The sequence below is a fragment of the Cyprinodon tularosa genome, unplaced genomic scaffold (assembly GCF_016077235.1).
Source record: "Cyprinodon tularosa strain WSP-4 unplaced genomic scaffold, ASM1607723v1 ctg773, whole genome shotgun sequence".
Classification (NCBI taxonomy): Eukaryota; Metazoa; Chordata; class Actinopteri; order Cyprinodontiformes; family Cyprinodontidae; genus Cyprinodon; species Cyprinodon tularosa.
This window is the reverse complement of record NW_024039533.1, coordinates 229,839-250,084: the sequence shown is the minus strand read 5'-3', so window position 1 is coordinate 250,084 and position 20,246 is coordinate 229,839. Positions and strand designations below refer to the sequence as shown.

At 37.1% G+C, this 20,246-nt stretch overlaps 1 protein-coding gene and 1 long non-coding RNA gene across 2 annotated transcripts in view; one reads left to right on the top strand and one right to left on the bottom strand.

Annotated features, from left to right (window-relative positions):
- Positions 1–13,306, bottom strand: part of lmo4a (LIM domain only 4a) — a 31,998-nt gene extending 18,692 nt beyond the window's left edge. The window contains exon 1 of the mRNA XM_038270695.1: positions 13,046–13,306. The gene's annotated coding sequence lies outside the window, so the exon portion shown is untranslated. The remainder of the gene's footprint in view (positions 1–13,045) is intronic.
- Positions 2,242–2,564, top strand: LOC119773635. The gene is made up of 2 exons (XR_005279440.1): positions 2,242–2,344; positions 2,464–2,564. It is a non-coding gene; the product is annotated as an uncharacterized LOC119773635 (long non-coding RNA).
- Positions 13,307–20,246: the final 6,940 nt, after the last annotated feature.

The window sequence follows — 20,246 nt, the reverse complement described above, 5'->3', positions numbered from 1 at the left end:
TTAATGACTATTCCGAGACTTGAACTGTCATCAGCTGTCACTTCAGTCCGTAATGGCAAAACCCTTAAGAAAGAGCTTGAGATAGAAAATCTAAAAGACTATTACTGACCTGACTCAAAGGTGGTTCTCGGTTATGTCAACAACGACGCCAAGAGATTCCACACGTTTGTTGCTAACCGCATTCAGTTCATAAGATCTAACACTAATCCTGAGCAGTGGAGACATGTCAGCTCTGAAATTAACCCAGCCGACTGCGCCTCTAGGGGGCTAAGTGGAGCCCAGCTGAAAGAGTCTAATTGGCTGCAAGGGCCAGACTTTCTGTGGCAGCAGCATCCACTACCTCAAGGGGAAATGGTGGGAGAAATTGAAACAACTGACCCCGAGCTTCGTAAATCGTATGTTCAGGCAGTTAATACAAAAGAAAAGAGATCAGTGGTGAATCGTCTCACTAAATTCTCTGACTGGTCTAGAGCAGTGAAAGCTGTCGCTAGGCTCAAGAGACTAATTCGAATGTTTAAAGGTGTTCAGGCAAGAACAAATGACTCAACCAGTCTTGAGGAACAAAGAGAAGCTGAAATCTTAATCATTAGAGTGGTGCAAGAAGAAGCTTTCACTGAAGATATACAGAAGCTAAAGCTCCAGAAACAATACTCACTGAGCAAACACAACAAGTTACATCAGCTGAATGCTTTCTTGGATGAAAATAACATTCTCAGGGTGGGAGGACGACTGTCTGAAGCAGCTTTACATTATAATGTAAAGCACCCTGCAATACTTCCAAAGAAATCTCATGTGTCATCCTTGCTTGTTAAGCATCATCATGAGCAAATATTTCACCAAGGGAGAGGCATGACAATGAACGAGCTGCGTGCAAACGGAATATGGATCATAGGATGTGGAAACGTGGTCTCATCTCACATCCATAAATGTGTGAAATGTAGGAGATACAGAAGAACAACTGAGGTTCAACAAATGTCAGACCTGCCGGAAGAAAGAACCAAGACCTCTCCTCCCTTTACTTACTGTGGTCTAGATTGCTTTGGTCCCTTTATTGTGAAGGAGGGAAGAAGAGAGTTAAAACGATACGGGTTGTTGTTTACCTGTTTGTGTTGCAGAGCGGTTCACATAGAGTTACTAGATGACTTAACTACAGATGCTTTCATGAATGCACTAAGAACACTCATAGCCATCAGAGGACCTGTGCGCCAACTGAGAAGCGATCAGGGTACAAATTTTGTAGGTGCCAGGAGATTGTTTTCTGAGTTATTAAAGGGAATGGATCAAGAACAACAAAGAAAGATTGGCTGTGAATTTGTGATGAACGTTCCATCTGCGAGTCATATGGGCGGCGTATGGGAACGTCAAATCCGAACGATTCGAAGCATCCTGTCGGCCATGCTCGACAAATCTGCAAGCAGACTCGACACCACAACTTTGAGGACCTTTCTATATGAAACAATGGCTATTATCAACAGCAGGCCCTTGAGTGTTGAACATCTTCGTGATCCAACTGGTCCAGAACCTCTCACTCCAAATCATATATTGACCATGAAGTCATCAGTTATTCTGCCTCCACCTGGAAAGTTCTGTGCAGAAGACCTTTATCTGAGTAAAAGGTGGAGAAGAGTGCAGTTCCTAGCCAATGAATTTTGGCAAAGATGGAGGCGTGAATATCTGCTTAATCTACAACAAAGGCAGAAGTGGCAACGAAAATCACGAAACTCACAAGTAAATGACATAGTGATACTGCAAGACGACAACTCACCAAGAAACGAATGGAAGCTTGGCAAAGTGGTGGAAGTTCAGCCCAGCTCAGATGGCATGGTGAGAAAGCTGAAGCTACTTGTCAGTGACACCACACTTGAGAAAGGAAAACTACAAACCAGAGCTACTTACCTTGAGAGGCCCATCCACAAAGTAGTTACTTTAATAGAGGCCAACTAAGTTGTACAGATAACTTTACATTCATGCATACATTGATTTTTCTAGACTCAATCTTAAAGTTTTTCTCAGAAATCTCTCAATTCAAGTTAATGAGTGATTTGGTGGGAGTGTAAGTGCTTTTGAATTCTTGTTAAAATTAATCATTCATAATTTATGTTGTTGTTTAGGTAAAACTTTAAATGAGTAAATTCATGGACGTGTTATAAGATAAAATACGGGTTAATTTTATAATTTATTTCATAAGTTTGCTCTCTTCTGCACTTTTATGTTTAGCCAGGAACCAATGTTCATACTTGTGTACCACTACGTTAAATTTAATAGATGCTACACTATGAAGCAAGATTACAAAGCCTGATTCAAGCGTGTAAAGAACCTCTCTTCATGACAAGCGGCTAATGAGGTATTATTATTTGTTTTAATGATAAATCTGTTTATTCTTATGCAGCACAGAATCTTGCTCTTATTTGTACTTGTACACTGTTTGAGCTGATATATATATATATATTTGTGTCTGTACAGTTCTCACGGCATAAAAGTATGAACGTCATAAAGAACCTTAATGGAGTTTCATGTTGAACGACATGAGAGAAAAGACGAAATAAATGCCAGTTAAAGAGAAACCAATCCGTGTCTGTCGTGACGAGAGTTACAATCATCCATCCATCCATCATCCATCCATCCATCCATCCATCCATCCATCCATCACCCATCCATCCATCCATCATCCATTCATCATCCATCCATCCATCATCCATCCATCATCCATCCATCCATCCATCACCCATCCATCCATCATCCATCCATCATCCATCCATCATCCATCCATCATCCATTCATCATCCATCCATCCATCATCCATCCATCCATTCATCATCCATCCATCATCCATTCATCATCCATCCATCCATCATCCATCCATCCATCATCCATCCATCACCCATCCATCCATCCATAACCCATCCATCCGTCCATCCATCCATTCATCCATCCGTCCATCCATCCATCCATCATCCATTCATCATCCATCCATCATCCATCCATCATACATCCATCCATCATCCATCCATCCATCCATAACCCATCCATCATCCATCCATCCAACCATCCATAACCCATCCATCCATCATCCATCCATCCATCCATCATCCATCCATCATCCATCCATCATCCATCCATCATCCATCCATCCATCCATCATCCATCCATCATCCATTCATCATCCATCCATCCATCATCCATCCATCATCCATCCATCCATCATCCATTCATCATCCATCATCCATCCATCATCCATCCATCATCCATCCATCCATCCATCCATCCATAACCCATCCATCCATCCATCATCCATCCATCATCCGTCCATCCATCCATCATCCATCCATCATCCATCCATCATCCATCCATCCATCCATCATCCGTCCATCCATCCATCCATCAGTCCATCCATCCATCCATCATTCATCCATCCATCCATCCATCCATCATCCATCCATCCATCCATCCATTACCCATCCATCCATCCATAACCCATCCATCCATCCATCCATCCATCCATCCATCCATCCGTCATGCTTTATCCCAGCTGGGGTCGCTAGGGGTGCTGGTTCCTATCTCCAGCTGGCTGCTGGCGAGAATAAATGCAACCCATGAAAAACTTTTTTTGTTGTTTAGTTTTTAAAAAAAGTGTAGATTATCTTGAACTATTCTTGTGTCCTACTGGTTAAGGTGGATGTTTATTGGTGAGGGTCTACACTGGAAAAAAATCAAAATCTAGCTCAGTCATTTTTCTTTAAATAAGTGCATTTGTTCTTGGATTAAGGAAGTAAAAGAGAAAGTTTGCCAATGGAACAAGACAATTTACATTTTAAAATAAGAAAACACAATTGAATTGTCTTATTTCAATGGCATATTGTCAAAACATCTTATTTTAAGAGTAAAAATATTCATTGGCAAATCATGTTATTTACCTACTAAAATTAAGGGTAAATACATTTAATTTAAGACATTTTTACTTATTTCTAGATTTTTTTTTTCAGTATAACTCGATATCATCAGCACACTGGAAAAGCGACATAGAAATAAGTAAAAAAAAATTTAAATTAAGTGTATTTATTCTTAATTTTAGTAGGTAAATAAGATGATTTGCCAATTGAATTAGTATTTTTACTCTTAATATAAGATAATTAGATAATAAGAGCTTACAAAAAGACAATACAGTTGCTTTTTCTTATTCTAAATGTAAATTATCTTGTTCCATTGGCAAAGTATCTCCCTTACCTCCTCAGTGCAAGACAAAATACACTTATTTTAAGAAAAAATTACTTTTTGGATTTACATTTTTTGCAGTGTATAGCATGTTTCTTGGAAAAGGAAGATTTGTTGCAGCCGTCTCCAGTCTCCCCTAATGTTGATGTTCTCAGTATCCATATCAGAGCTAAGCTAAGCTAACCAACTCTGCTGTAAACATGAAATCTGAAGCTCTAAACTGTTGTTAACCTGAAGGCATCTTTTCACAGCAAAATAAACTACAAAATAAAGTACATGAGCTGCTGCTCAGCTCTATATTTCAACTTTTAACTACATGTTTACTCTCTCCTAGACACGCTGCAAAAACTGAAATCCAAGTCATTTCTTCTTGAAACGAGTGTATTTCCTCTGTTTTAAGGTGGTTAGTAACCTTTGTCCATTTAAATAAGATGATTTACATTTAAAACATTATTTCCAGTGCATAATGTCTTATTTTAAAAGGCGAAAATATTCTATTGGCAGATCCTCGTATTAATCTTTTCAAAATTGTTTTTAGATCAGTTTTTGCAGTGTAGTAACTACATTACTGCAAAAACAATCTAGAAATGAGTAAAAGCTCCTTAAATGAAGTGTATTTACCCATAATTTGAGCAGGTAAGTAAGATTGTTTGCCAATGGAATGAGTATTTTTAATCTTAAAATAATAATTAAATTGTTTTTTTCTTTATTCTAAATATATATCAACTTGTTCCATTGCAAATTGTCTTACTTTTCTCCTCAATAATAAAAAAATACACTTATTTTTAAGAAAAAATGACTCCTTTGATTTTAATTTTGTGCAGAGTGGTTAAGGTCAGCTCCTTCACACTGAAAAAACGAGCTAGAAATAAGTAAAAACGTCTAAATTAAGTATATTCACTTTCAGCCTTAGTCTGAGTAGGTAAATCAGATGCTTTGCCAACGGAGTAAGTATATTTACTCTTAAAATGTAATAATTAGATAATATGCACTTGAAAGAAGACAATATATTTGTTTTTTAGTTATTTTAACCCTTTATAGGGCAAGTTACCTTTTTTTCTGATACCCCTTACAAATGGAGTCCCCCCTGCCCCTCAATGAGGTCTAGAAGCTCAAGATCTATATCCATGCATTCATCAAAGATACTGCTGTAAATTAAGTTAAAAAAAGTTAACAAGTCAAGACGAAAAGCTGATTGAAAAGTTAAAAAATAAAGTTAAAAAGTGAACAATCCTAGTTAACAATTATATTTAGCATGAATACCTCTAATATTGTACCAAAAATTGTGTTTCCCTCACTCTGTGTTTTCATGATTTCTTTTATAGAAGCACTTTTGTTATTTTTCTTAATATATTTGGGCAAGTTGCTATTTCTTCTTATTACATTATCATTCATTTTTGCCATTAAAATATCCTTTTTTATGTTTTATTCTGTCTTGTCCTGGATTCCAATAAAACTATTGGCTTGAAAATTTTGATTTTCAAAGTATTTCACTCAGTATCCTACACTGCAAAAAATTGAAATTCTAATAAGTAATTTGTTCCTAAACTAAGTGTATTTTATCCAATTATGTTATTTTAAGAGTAAAAATGCTCATTCCATTGGCAAATCATTCCATTTACCTACTAAAATTAAGGTAAAATACACTTGATTTGAGGAATTTTTACTTATTTCTAGATTGTTTTTGCAGTGTATAAAGGGTTAAATATAAATTGTCTTGTTACATTGGCAAAGTGTCTCATTTACCTCCTTAATTCAAGAAAAAATGCACTTATTTCAGGAAAAAATGACTTATTGAGATTTAAATTTTACATTGCAGAGTGTCTTTTGACCATTTGCACTGCAAAAATTATCTCAAAATGAGTAAAAATGTCTTAAATTAAAGGAATAGTACACCCAAAACATGATTAGCCTTAATTTTCTACTCACCCCCTAGCTGAACAACACTCTGGAGTACTTTTTTGATATCTCAAATGCATCTGGAGATCTGGGAGGCTTCTTGCTGTCTGCTGACATTCAAATAATGGAGGTCTATGGCGCCCGAGGCAGAAAGGTCCATAAAAGTCCACAAAAAACGTGTCAATATTCCTCCATACTGCTCGTCCAATGTATTCCAAGTGTCCTGAGTGGGTAGCGTCCATAATTTACTCGAAACAAAGTCATTTAGAATGTTTTAGAGCGTAAACAGTAGTGTATAGGATTTCCTAAAAGCGCGTTCACGAGTCTACGGAAACCGCGGCAGACCAAACCAGACGAAAGTGCGCATTCAGTGTCTGCTCTGCCGATAATGGAAGCGTAGAAGAAGAAATGTGCTGTTTACCTGTGCAAAGAAAGAAACAACGAAAGAAAAATGTCTGAGGACTTCAGTGTTGAGGAAGAGCATGAGTTCTTTGCCGAGCTGAATGCGCACTTTCATCTGGTTTGGTCTGCCGCGGTTTCCGTAGACTCGTGAACTCGCTTTTAGGAAATCCTATACACTACTGTTTATGCTCTAAAAACATTCTAAATGACTATGTTTCGAGTAAATTATGGATGCTACCCACTCAGGACACTTGGAATACATTGGACGAGCAGTATGGAGGAATATTGACACGTTTTTTGTGGACTTTTGTGGACCTTTCTGCCTTGGGCGCCATAGACCTCCATTATTTGAATGTCAGCAGACAGCAAGAAGCCTCCCAGATCTCCAGATGCATTTGAGATATCAGAAAAAGTACTCCAGAGTGTTGTTCAGCATGGGGGTGAGTAGAAAATGAAGGCTAATCATGTTCTGGGTGTACTATTCCTTTAAGGGTATTTACCCTTAACTTGAGCAGGTAAATAAGATGATTTGCCAATGGAATCAGTATTTTTACACTTAAAATAAGGTATCTAGATAAAACGCACTTGAAATAAGACAATGCAATTGTTTTTTTCTTCTTTTAAGTGCAAATTGTCTTGTTCCATTGGCAAAATGTCTCACTTAAATCCTTAATCCAAGAAAAAATGCACTTATTTTAAGAAGAAATGACTTATTTAGATTTCATTTTTTTGCAGTGTGATCCTTTCTGGACTAAATTATGCAACCAAATTATGTGCAGATTGAACCCAAAATGTCCCAAATGTGTCGGTATTCAAAGTCGGGGTTTGCATCAGATTCAGTCGGTTTGCTGCTGAAAAGCTCAGGACTGTTTACTCGGCGGGGGGGTAGGAATGTGAAACTCAGGGAGTCCTCGGTTCACACCGACCACGTTTATGTCCAGTTTAAACACGCCACACACGCTTCCCCGGCCCTCTGGGGCCTTTTCACTGGATGATTTGTCTTGAGGGGTCTGAGGACGTTGAGAAGCAGCCGGATTCTTCTCCAAACATAAAGAACATCTGAATTCCTGCTTTTCCACACACAGCTGGGAATAATATTGCTTCTGAGTCCGACCCAGAAGTGAGTCAGCACCGCAGCCTCTTCGGCCTCTTCCAGAATTTATAATTAGCGCCAGCAACAACATTAAATAATTGCAGGGCTCCGTTTCCTTCTCCAAATGAGCAACAGCAGCACAATTTGTCCTCCGGAGCGTCTAATCTCAGCCAGGCTGGGTTGGGTTTTACGACGGCAGCTGGGGCGGCCTCAGAGGCCTGCTTCTTCTGGAGGAGACACCTGGCTCCAATCAGCCGGAGGAACACCGAGTTAGGGAGCCCAAAGCGCCACTAAACCCACTGACAGCCACACACACAGGAGCCGAGGCTCGTTAGTGACGGGTCAGTCCGGAACCACAGGGAATCATTTCACCCGTCAGAACCTGAAGCTTTTCACTCTGAAGAATTCAACCTTAAATCTTTGTTTTATTATGAGATATTTTTCAAGTTTAGAAGCATTTTAAAGCTTTAATATCGACAATTAGATCTGTATGGGGCTAAAATGAGGCCATAAAAAAAATTATTTCAAACAAAATAAAAAGATTTGAAACAGAAAAAATATTTTTAAACTCAAAACAAGATTTGAACTGAAAAAAGGAACTGAAAACATATTTTAAAGGATGTTGCATTCTAAAATCAACAATAACAATGAAGACATTTTCAAGTTCCCACAGTTCCTGAATGCAACAGCTGGAAGTATTTTATGCAGATGCGTTATCTAAGCCCCGCCTCCACACCTGGGAGCCAGCAGTTAGAAACAAAACAAAAAAGAAAAACAACATAATTTTTATTTGATCCTTTTAAAATCTTTTTTTTAATTCTGTTTCAAAAATCTGCTTTCATCTATATTTTAATCCCAGTTTTAACTTTTATTTTTCCAGTTTATAAGATACTTTTCATTTTCAAATCTTTTATTTTCAGATTCAAATATTCTATTTTTACTTTCAAAGTAATTTTTGTTAAATTTTTTTTGTTTTTTTTTTGTTTAAATAAACTTTTCGGCACTACTTGAGCTCCATAGAATAATACTTTTAAAATCTACTAAAAAATTATACTTTTTATCGTGTTAAACACTCATTTTATCAGATAAATGAACTGTCAGACATAAACAGGATTTCAGACCAGAAGCATCAAAGCAAGTTAATGTTTGAATCGGAATATTTCTGGTTCTGATTGTTCTGAGAGCTCTGGGAAAAAAAAACAAAAAAAAAAACAGTTCAGATAAAAAATGTGGGTCCAGATCAGAAACTGGAATTTTCCCTTAAATCCTAAGAAAAATAAAAAATATATATATATATATGGTAAAAAATCCCAGTATACTTTAATGAGATTTTAGCAAAAGCTTAATAAAACCCGGTCCTGTTTGGACCTCCGTATCCCAGCCGTCTTTTCCAGCAGATCCACCTTTCAAACTTTAAACGGGTCACAGAAAGATGGACTCCAAACTGGAAAAAATCTAAATCTAGATAAGTCATTTTTTCTTAAAATAAGAGCATTTGTTCTTGGATTAAGGAGGTAAAAGAGACATTTTGCCAACGGAAAAAGACAATTTACATTTAAAATAAGAAAACACAATTGCATTGTCTTATTTCAGGTGCATTTTATCTAATTATCTTATTTTAAGAGTGAAAATACTCATTCAGTTGGCAAAGTATCTCATTTACCTACTGAAATTAAGGGTAAATACACTTAATCTAAGAAAATTTTACGGATTTCTAATTGTCTTTCCAATGCAGTTATCATTTGGATCCTTTTTCCATAATCAAGTTTAAACCGTGACATTTTCAGTCAGAAAATCCAGCCTAGATTGTGATGATGGTTTTTATCCAGTAAAGGATTCAGAACCTTGTGGATTTGACCTTCATCATGTCCCGATTCTCCATCCAGTCATATTTGTTTCTTCTTCCAGGACTTTCTGACCAATCAGAGCCCAGCGTGCAGATCCCCCCCCCACCCCGAATGGTTCTAGAGATCCTGAACCTGAAGCTGCTGTTTAACCTGTCGTATCCACTGCAGCGGGGTTTCCCAAACTGCAGATCAGGGGCCATTTGTTGCCCCTGGAAGGATTTTTTTGCGGCCCAATCCAATAACGACATAAATGTGGCGCCCCAGTTCGGGCGACACTGTTATTGACAAATTAAAACAGAAAATGTTCGATTCATTATCAGGTCAAAGTTTGTCTTTGTTTGAATATTTCATCCAGTAGGGCTGGGTAAAAAAAAATCGATTTTGGATCGATTCCTTTACATTTTTGCAAAGTCGATGTGATGAATGACATCAATTAGTTTTATAGTGACGCGCGTGACGTTCACATTCAAATGAGCATCGTGTGCAAATGCCGACCCAAGTAACACGCCGCTCAGCAAGCTGTCCCAACTGCAGTCTGATGTCTGGAGCCATTTTGGATTTAAAACAGCTAAAGATAATGTGCTGGATATGTGACATTAAGGTGACCTCCCACTACATTGGTAATGATGGCGCCTCGCATCTCGTGCTACAGACCAACAAGATGACTTCAAGCCAGATGGCTGCAAATATAGCTGATAGGTTTAAAGCTACAGTGTGTAATTTTCAGCGACATCTAACGTCCAGACTGCAGACCGCAGCCACATGAACATCTCCCCCCCACCGCTTCTCCCCCCCAACAGTACGGCGAGCGTTACGGGACAAAATGTCTTCCACGACGTCCGCATCACCTACCTTCTCAAGTGATGAGGTTTGTTTACATAGATAATTTTACAGATAGTATTTCATTAGTCTGTATAGGGTATAGATTTGATGTAGACTTTAGATAATAAATATACCCGTTATTTTTTCTACATCGTTGTGACGTTTTGGTGAGCTGCTTTGCATGGTGATATAAACAGACGAAGTAATTGTAGTCATTAGTTTAACAGCGAGATTGTGTTCGCTGGAAGAATATATATTCCCCCGTTTACAGAGTCCAAGTCTTGTTTGTGGCACGGGGGTTACAAGGCGAGGAAGAGGGAGAGGAAGAGGGAGAGGGCGTGCAGCCAGGGCCAGGCGAGGGAGGGGAGCCAGCGGGGTGAGAGCAGAGGAGGAAAGGCTTGAAGATCTCCAAAGGAGCCGGAGAGAAGTAACCGAGGTATATATCCAGAAAATTATTTTACAGAAAATTACTGAATCATTACCTGTGAAACGTCAGGAACGTTGCTGAATAAGTATACTGGAGAGTAACAGCATCATCACACAGCATGTTATTGTAATGGGAGATCTTGCAATCGCTAGTTTGTTGGCTCTGCGCTGCCGTAGCGCAAAGATGTCTGCCTCCATGGCTGCGAGACCCGCTCCTATGTAATTATAAAAAACGAATTCTAAGGCAACGCAAATATTAAGGTTAAGAGGCTGAGCTCGTAGATGATGATAAATAACATAGTTATGTATAATATATTACATTTCTGACTGTATATCCCTGTAATTATTACACACTGTAGCTTTAAAATATGATAATTAGATAATATGCACTTGAAATAAGACAATGCAATTGTGTTTTCTTATTTTAAGTGTTAATATTCTTGTTTTATTGGCGAAATGTCTGTTTTACCTCCTCAATCCAAGAACAAATGCACTAATTGCAAGAAAAAAACTACTTATCTAAATTTAAATTTTTTTCCAGTGCTGTGTCACGTCTGCTTGCTCGTGTGAGGCTTCACAGTTTGCACTTTTGAGACAGTTTTGTTCACATCTCAAGTTTAAACTGTCTGATTTACAAGTTTACAAGTTTGTGTTTAATAGGAAAATAAAATAAATGAGTATTTTGAAAAACATTTGAACCACTTTCTATATTGTAAAAACAAATCGAATCGAAATTAATCGATTTCGAACTGAATGAATCAAAGTTGAATCGATTCAAACACCCAGCTCTATCATCCAGTGACTTCGCCTCCATATTCGCTGCACCAAGACAATAAATTTAATAAAACCAGTGAGTCTGATGCTAAAACTGTGCTTTTATTTTCTATTTAGATTCATTTTTAGTTATTTTTTTTTTTTTTTTTACACTGTCCGGCAATGTGGCAATAAGAATAATTGTTATGATGCCAAAAACGAATCCATTATTTTATGATTTGACTGTTTAATCATTTATTGATCCGTCATCTAAAAAATGTCTGACTTTTTAAAACATTTTTACTTGTTTAGTTTTTGGTGAGCATTTTAACGAAAAATTCTATTTTATTTCTAAAACAGAAATGATTACTGGATCAATTTGGTCCAAAGTTTGGACGCCTGTATCCCGCAGGATAAAGGATTTATTTTTTAGATTTTACACAAAATTATACATTGATTTAAAAAAAAAAAAACACTTGAAATAATTCAAAATTTGAGGTTTCAGACTCAAGAATTGAGGATAAAGTCTTCAAACTTGATCCCACCTCTGATTATCATTATTATTATTATTATTATTATTAAACATCTTCAGGTTTTTTTATTTTTTATTTTATTTCACTGCCTCTAACAGACGCAGGTAAATCAGCTCCAGCTGTGAACTGGAGTTAAAATAAATTTCCTTCTGACAATTTGCCAAATGTAAAATTGAAAAAGAAAATTGTAAAATTTTAATTCCACTGATTCTCTGTAAACTTTTTCCGGTTTTATTCTCATGTTCTTTGGTTTCATGACGTTCAGCTGATGTTTTTTTACCTGAAAGCTAAACCGCTCCATCATTATAATGGATTCGGGTCACTGGGTCACAAACGCCCGGTCAGGCTGACACCTGCTCGCACTGCATGCTGGGAAATTAACCGTATCGTTTAAATTCCATACAAATCCGCAGTCTGACTGTCAGATGCTCCTGCTACTGTCTGATGGCATCAACTCTCAGGTCCTGGTGACCTCAGTGACGCCCCCTGCTGGCCTTTCTGGTCACCAACAGCCCAGGAACTGATCTCTCTGGCTGCTCAACTCTTTTTATACATCAGTGTTTAATCAGATGAGCTGGTTTATAATATTAATGCATGAATTAAAAATAAACATGTTTTCTAGGATTAAAAATGCAAAATCTGCAAAAAAGATCAAACAATGAGACGTTTTTGTTGTTTGTTTTAACATTTAAAGCATTTAAAACCCTGCAGAGGCTGTGAGGCGCTGCTCTGACACCACATCATTCATTTACTGATTTAATACACATGGGTTAAAACGTTATTTAAAAAAAAACTCCACAAAAAATGTAAATGTTTACTGTAATACCTGTAAAAGAGCAGCTCATAATTAAGATTTTTTTTTTTTTTAGACAACCATAAAACTGGTTAAAATTGAATTTCTGTTTGGAAAAAAAAACGATTCTATTTGTTTAAGGGGAAAAAAACTAAACATATAAGCCAGTTAATAAATATTCAGTCACTGAGGAGTTTTTCTTCCTCCTGTTTCTTGACCAGGAGGTGAAGGAGAGGAGCTCTGATCCAGGTTGGTCTGAACTCACCTCCCTGCTGAAAACTTCAAGATGTGCAAAAAGCTCCTCCTGCTTCTGTTTGGTCCTCAGAGTCCAGCAAAGATCTGAAGCAGCAGGAACTTCTCAGCTGCAGTTTTCTCCTCCTCTGAAGAACAGAAAGCTGTGCAGAACCTCCTCCTCTCCGTTTGCTCCCATATAAACACCTTCTGGATCAGAACCGGGTTCTGGAAGTCCTGCAGCAGGGTTGTTCTAGCGGAGGTTTTTCCTTCTGTCTGAGGTTTAAAACGGACTGGAAGTCACTCCTCCTCTGACATCACAGAGGAGGCGCAGCTCCTTCCTCCTCTGAGAGGGAAGCATCCAGCTGCGCTTACTTTAATGGCCACCAGAGGGCGACAGAAACCCGGTTAAATGATTTATTCCCAGAAAAAACTGAGTTTAAAAATCGAAACATGGAGCTTCTAAGGATTAGTTTTTATCTAAAATTACAATTGTAAAAAATAACATAGTATTTTATATATTAGATATTATATATCTAATTTATTTTATTTAATTATGCATAAAATATATTAAAAATAGAAAGAAAACGGTTTAAGATTCTCTTCATAGAAAAGAAAAACGGTTCCAAAGGTTTTTGAAACAGTATGATAAGGAATTTGTAATGTAAAATTATTAATTTTAAACACTCTCTTTTTCTTAATTATTATTATTATTATTTTTTTTTTTTTAGGAATTTAGAAAATGGAATTCATTTCTATGGGGCTTCTCAGTGTGTAACCTTTGCAGCATGAAGGTTCAGGGTTTGAATCTTTTCTTTGGTCTTTCTTACATGTTCTCCCTGAGCATGCGTGGGTTCTCTCTGGGTACTCTGGCTTTCTCCCACAGTGCAAAAAACATGACTGTTAGGTTAATTGTTTTCTCTAAATGGTCCTTAGGTGTGAGTGTGTGTGAATGGTTGTTTGTCTCTGTGTTGCCCTGCGATGGACGGGCGACCTGTCCAGGGTGGACTCCGTCTCTCGCCCGTAGACAGCTGGACCCTGCTTGATGGAAAATGGTTGGATGAAACTCATTTCTATTCTGGTTCAGCCTCTAATTTGGGATTTATTCTGTATCCTAACCAGAAAAAAATAATTTCTAAGAAAGGATAAATATAAAAAATTAATCAGCAATAAGCAGATGTGAACAGCTGCTTTTACTGACACAGATCTTTGGTTGGACATCAGTCTTCTTGAGTTCCCACCTCTACCACTTATTGTAAAGCAGATTAACCTGGAATAAGGTCCGGCCGTTGCTGTAAGACTCGTTTTTACTACACATTTTGGAGACATTCAGATGTTTTTTTCTCCGTCTCTTTAGTTTTCAATGACTCTCTGCCTTTTATTTTCTATCATTCTCCCGGCTGATCTCTATCTTCTCATCATTCTGTAGAGTTAGGAAAGTTAGTTCTGCTCTATGCTCTGTATGGAGATAGAAACGTCTTAGATGGGACGGCTGCAGGACAGAAGCATTTTCTTGTCAATAAAACATTCAGGGATTCTTAAAGTGTCCAAAAGCATCGAGTCAGAATCTGTTCTTGTTCCATCAGAACCAAACTGGAACTTCTGAGTGAAAATCACACTAAAACATGGTGGTGGCAGCATTATGCTCTGGGGTTTTAAAACAAAAGTCATTACAGTGGAACCGAACGCCTTTTGGTGTCGACTAGAAAGCTGGAGAGGAAGACGAAGAAGATACTTTCATTTTTTTTAAACTTTCTAACAAAATTTTATTTACAAACTGAAACTATACAAAAATCATTCATACTCAACAAATAGGAGCCAAACGAGGTTTTAGTGTTTTCTTTTATGAATGACCTGCATCTGTGAGTGGTGTATAGGTGTGCCATTCACCTGCTTCTAGAGTTCGTGGGTGTTTGGCGTGCAGCATGGCGTGGGGGTGAGTCTGGCGGAGAAACTTCTGTTCTCTGAATTAAATCAAGCTCTTTTGCGAGTCAACACCAGCATGATCTGTCCAACAACTGCACTGCCTGAGGGAGCTTGTTCAATTCAGTTTATTTCCATAGCACCAATTCACATCATGTCATCTCAAGGCACTTTCCAGTTCACCAGATCATCCAGTCAGATTGATTCAAAGTTTTCTATCTAAGGAAAACCAGCTGATTGCATCGACTCATTGACTCTTCAGCAATCCCTCACACTAAGCATGCTTGTAGCGACAGTGGAGAGGAAAAACTCCCTTTGAACAGGAAGAAACCTCCAGCAGAACCAGGCTCAGTGTGAGCGGCCATCTGCTGAGGCCCACTGGGGTTCAAGGAGACAGAAGCAGAGATACAAAAAGCAGCTGTAAAATGCGGCCCCGTCCAGGAAACACACAGCCAGGCAGACAAGCTCCGAGCCAGCTCCCATGTCAGAGGATGAAGAGAGCACATCCAGTTAGTCACAGTCAGAGAAACAGGACTACACTGGAAAACAGGCCAAGCTCCAACATCTAGAAAAGGTGTTGATGGCAGCAGCACAGCTGATATTTCTCTCCAGGATGGAGTCACAGCCAAACAGGAACAGACCAGATGAAGCTACTATGAGAAAAAGCAGAGAGAGCAGAACGTTAGAGATTGAACTAACAGATTCTGCAGAGTGGGAGAATAGAGATAGAATGAAGCAGAATGATGAAAAAGGGGTCCCTATGTCCTCCAGCAGTCTAAGCCTATAGCAGCATAACTATAGAGATAGCTCAGGATAACCTTAGCCACTCTAACTAGAAGCTTTATCAAAAAGGAAAGTTTTAAGCCTAGCCTTAAAAGTAGACAGGGTGTCTGCCTCATGGACTAAAACTGGAAGTTGGTTCCACAGGAGAGGAGCCTGAGAACTAAAAGATCTGCCTCCCATTCATCTTGAAAACAAATGAAAACAAAGTTTTCATTTCAAATTCCAGTGAAAACAAAGTGCCGGAACGCAGAACAGTGAATGCTCTGTGAACATCGGCCAACGACACGTCATCTTAGCGTGCCGTATTAATGGTCATTTTGACCTCCTAAATAGGAAGCTGGTTATTTTGTAGTTCTCCATCAAATCTTGTTAGAACCTCCCAACTGTATAAAATCCTCCATGTTCTGTGTGTCTCTGTGGAAGAAAGGGCAGCTATAGAGGCAGGGGCGGATTAAGGAAAATTTGGGGCCCTAGGCAAAGACAGGCAGGGGGCCCTCTGAATTGAGAAAACACATAAAACAGAATCATTATATAGATAGAGAAACATCCATTATTTGTTCTACTTTTTGTCCCTTTTCTGGTTGCTTGTTTTGTTTTGGCAGACCCCTCCAATAGAAAGTTTTCTTTTAAAAATTAGGAAACTTCCAAACAGAAACCCCACATTCATATCTTCAGGTAACACAGAGTACATGTCAGACTAAATAATATTACTTTAGCGATAGTTTCAAGGTGTTGCTTTATTGTATACCTCATACCATGTCTTTCGGTTGTGCTGTTCTTTTTTCATCTTGTTACAGGTGATGAAGCAGACAGAAAATGTTTTCTCATTATCTCCGTTCTATCTCTTCTTTCTGTCATTTTCCTTTTCTTCTTCTGTTTTTCTGCTCTATCTACATTGCAGTTTCCATATAAACTGTAAAACTCCCTGCATAATTATAATAAAGCAATTTATATGCATGAAACAAGTGGAGCAATATGGCGATAGCCGTACTGCTCCACTTGTGAAAGTAAAATCTGTTGGGCTCTTTTTGGCATCAAGACAATTTTTCTCTTATTGCCAGACAGGACACTGTAAAAAAATAAAAATAAAAAATTAGGAAACTTGTTTAAAACACCCAAATTAATAACAGATTAAAACAGGTTTGTGGTGATGGCACAATGTGAAGTCCTCCACTGGAGGAGAAGATTCCAAAAAAGTAAAAATAAAAACAAAACAATCCACTGGACTTTGTTTCCAAGTTTGAAGATGTTTTGCTTCCATTTTTCAATTTAAAAAATTCAGTTTTGAATTGAAAAATGTTCCTAAATCAGAAGCAAAACATCTTCAAACTTGGAAACAAAGTCCAGTTATAAAGATGCTTAAAATAAACTGAATCAAAATCCAGTTTAAAGCTGTGTGTCACTGAAACATCAACAGGAACGTTCAAAGATTTTCCGATCAACTGAATAAAAGGATCTAAGATCTGAACCAGATTACATTTTCATTTTAATATGAATCTAATTCTGGTCTAACTGATTGAACGACCCTCTGTGTGAAACTAAAGTAATTCTGCTCATCTCTGATGTTGCTGCTATTTTCAAATATCCATCACTGTAAAAATGTCCATAGCTGAATATTGGTTATTTATTCTCCCGTTTTATATTGTTAAAACAATTTACAGTGCAGTATTTCATTTGTTTATTTTTTTAACTCTTCACTATGGTGTTATTCGTATACATTTTCTAAGGTCCACATTTGTGGGGCCTTTTTTTCTATAACCCTTTTGCTGCTGAAAACACCGGAATTTCCCCATTTTGGGACAATAAAGGGATTTTCTATTCTATTCTAGAACCAGAATCAGAACCAAAAGCATCTTTTAGGAACAAGATTGTGACAAAAACAAGATCTGACTTCTGCTTCTCAGAGATTTATTATGATACATGAACTTTAGAGGAAGTACAACTCAATATAAAAGGAATATTTTATATTTAATCTGTTCTGAAACTCGTTGGTCTGTGATGCATTTTAAATGTCAGAAAGAAAACAAACAGGATTAAACACAATAAAGAGTCAGAGCGCCACCAACTGGACACTGATAGCAGGACTGAAAAAAATACTTGTTTATTATGTAGGCAAATGAAGATGAAGGTGATGCTGACATGTTTATTGTTTAATGTTTACAGGCTGTGTCCTCCTGAGAGAAAGGTTAGCAGAGACTGCTCCCTGGTGGTGATCATCAGTCCTGCAACAGCAAACAGCTGGAGAATGTCTTTAATCGCTTTTTTTTGTTTATCCCCTCAAAAATATTTTTAGGCTTTTATTTTTAAAATACCAGAAGGATTTTTATTGACTTGTTTTATTATCGCATGGTGATATAATTTTATGTGAGTTTTAAAACATTTGGTGCCATTTTGTTGTATTACTTTTAATGTTACGTTATAGTTGTTGTAAATCAAACAAACTGAAATGACATTAGAAAGAAATTCAGGAAAATATTTACATAAAGATTTTGCTCTTTTATATATTTTATATTTGACACATCACCTATATTACCTATTTAGAACTGTTTTAGGTATATTTTATCACCTACTGAGGACAAACAGATCTTATGGAGACCAAAGGCTGGTCCTAATGTGGAAGAACCCTGTTTATAACCTTAGAGAGACAGTTTAGAGGTATGGTGTGAAATAACTTTAGGTCAGTAATTCAGTTTTTGATACATTATGGGGCCCATTTTCTGCTCCTTGTGGGGCCCAATGCCTGGACTCCATGAGGGGGGTTACTATTTTTGGTTCAGGAGTCACATTAAGGACTGAGGTGTGAACTGAATTCCGGTTAGGGTTAGAGATATATGGTAATGGGGAAATCAGTGGAAGTCAATGGAAAGTCCTCAAAACTATAGTGATACAATAAGTGTGTGTGTGTGACCTGCACACACGTTGTGTGCCACTGCTTAGTTACATGACACTTCTTGTTAAAACCATATTATGTCCACATAAGAACACTCCATAATACATTTTTAATGAAATACATTATTAATCATTTTATTCAGAGCTCCAATAACGAGGTTACGTGAACGCAGCATCCGGTTATTTTCATTATGATTGATTAAAATCCGCCGTCAAGTCATATAAAACGTTTGCGCTTCTTCACCATATATTACGGCCGCCCATTCGCTCGTGAGGCGTTTAAATACAGCTCGTTTTCGAAAATGCTTGAGCTCAGTTAGCTGTTAACTGATCGAAACAAGGTTATATCAGTACGATGTTCAGCTTTTGGTTCCTGGAAACTGTCAGACATCTTTCAGTGGAGGAGCAGAACAGCAATCTCACTTTTTTTGTGAAAACTATAAATGGGTTTATTTTATTTACATTGAGAGAGAAGAGAAAAGCTGAATGTATGAACGACAAAAGGTCCCAATTCATAGACTTCTGTGTTGCAGTTAAGGACATTCCTTCATGGGATTTTTATTTCGGAATAATTGAATGTCCTGAATGTAAAATTTGCTTTCATCACATCTTTAGAACATAAAAATAAAGATATTCAAGCTCTATACATAGTGTTCGCCTCAGAATAAAATATAATCTGGAGAAAAAGTTTGGATTCTGTCTCATACATTCATAATAACAAATATAATTAAATAATCATCTGTTTAAGGCAGTTAAACACTTCATTTGCACTGAACTTGCAACCTATCTAGAGCTCCATCTAACGATTATTATACGAACCGATTCATCTGTTGATTATTTTAATCTATTAATAAATCGGATGGCAAAAGGTTCCTTAAAGAAGACTTTGAGGAGTTGAGGAGTTCTGGATGGAAGATATTGATCGACAAAGAAGTTTTTTTTATCTTAATTGCAAAATGTTTACCTTTTTTTTTATTGTTACGTGATCTAAAGGCGTGTTTTAGATTATTTACAATTAACGATTAATCGATTACTAAATTAGTTGACAGTTATTTCAATAATCGATTAATCACAATTAATTGTTTCAGCTGTACTCTTAGCAAAAAATAGTTTATTCAAGTATACTAAAAGTGCACTAATTTCATACTTAAAATCAGGCAGTGCGCTTAGAGTTTACTTATTATAAACTATATTTCATATACATAACAATAGTATAGTCAAGTGTAATTGACTATACTATTGTTTACTTTATTGTTTACTAAAGTATACTTTAAGTATACTTTAGTAAACTTAAAAATGTCCCAATTTAGTTCGAAGAAGTATTACTTTAGTAATACCTCAAGTACACTAAAAGCACATTAGAATTTACTTTAAGTATACCACTTTTTGCTTCTCTATTCTTTATTAACTTGTTTTTATCCCACTATAGTGTTTCAGTTCAATTAAGGTAAATTTATCCAGGTGTATTTTAACAAATTACTTTGAAGATTTTATAAATATAGTTTAAATTTAAATTTTAATTGATTAATGAGATAAAACCAGCTTAGCTTTGCTTTCACAGAGATTTCCATGATGAATTTGCCACTCAAAACATGGCGGACATATCAGCAAATAGCAGGGCGGGTACACAAGGCCGTAAG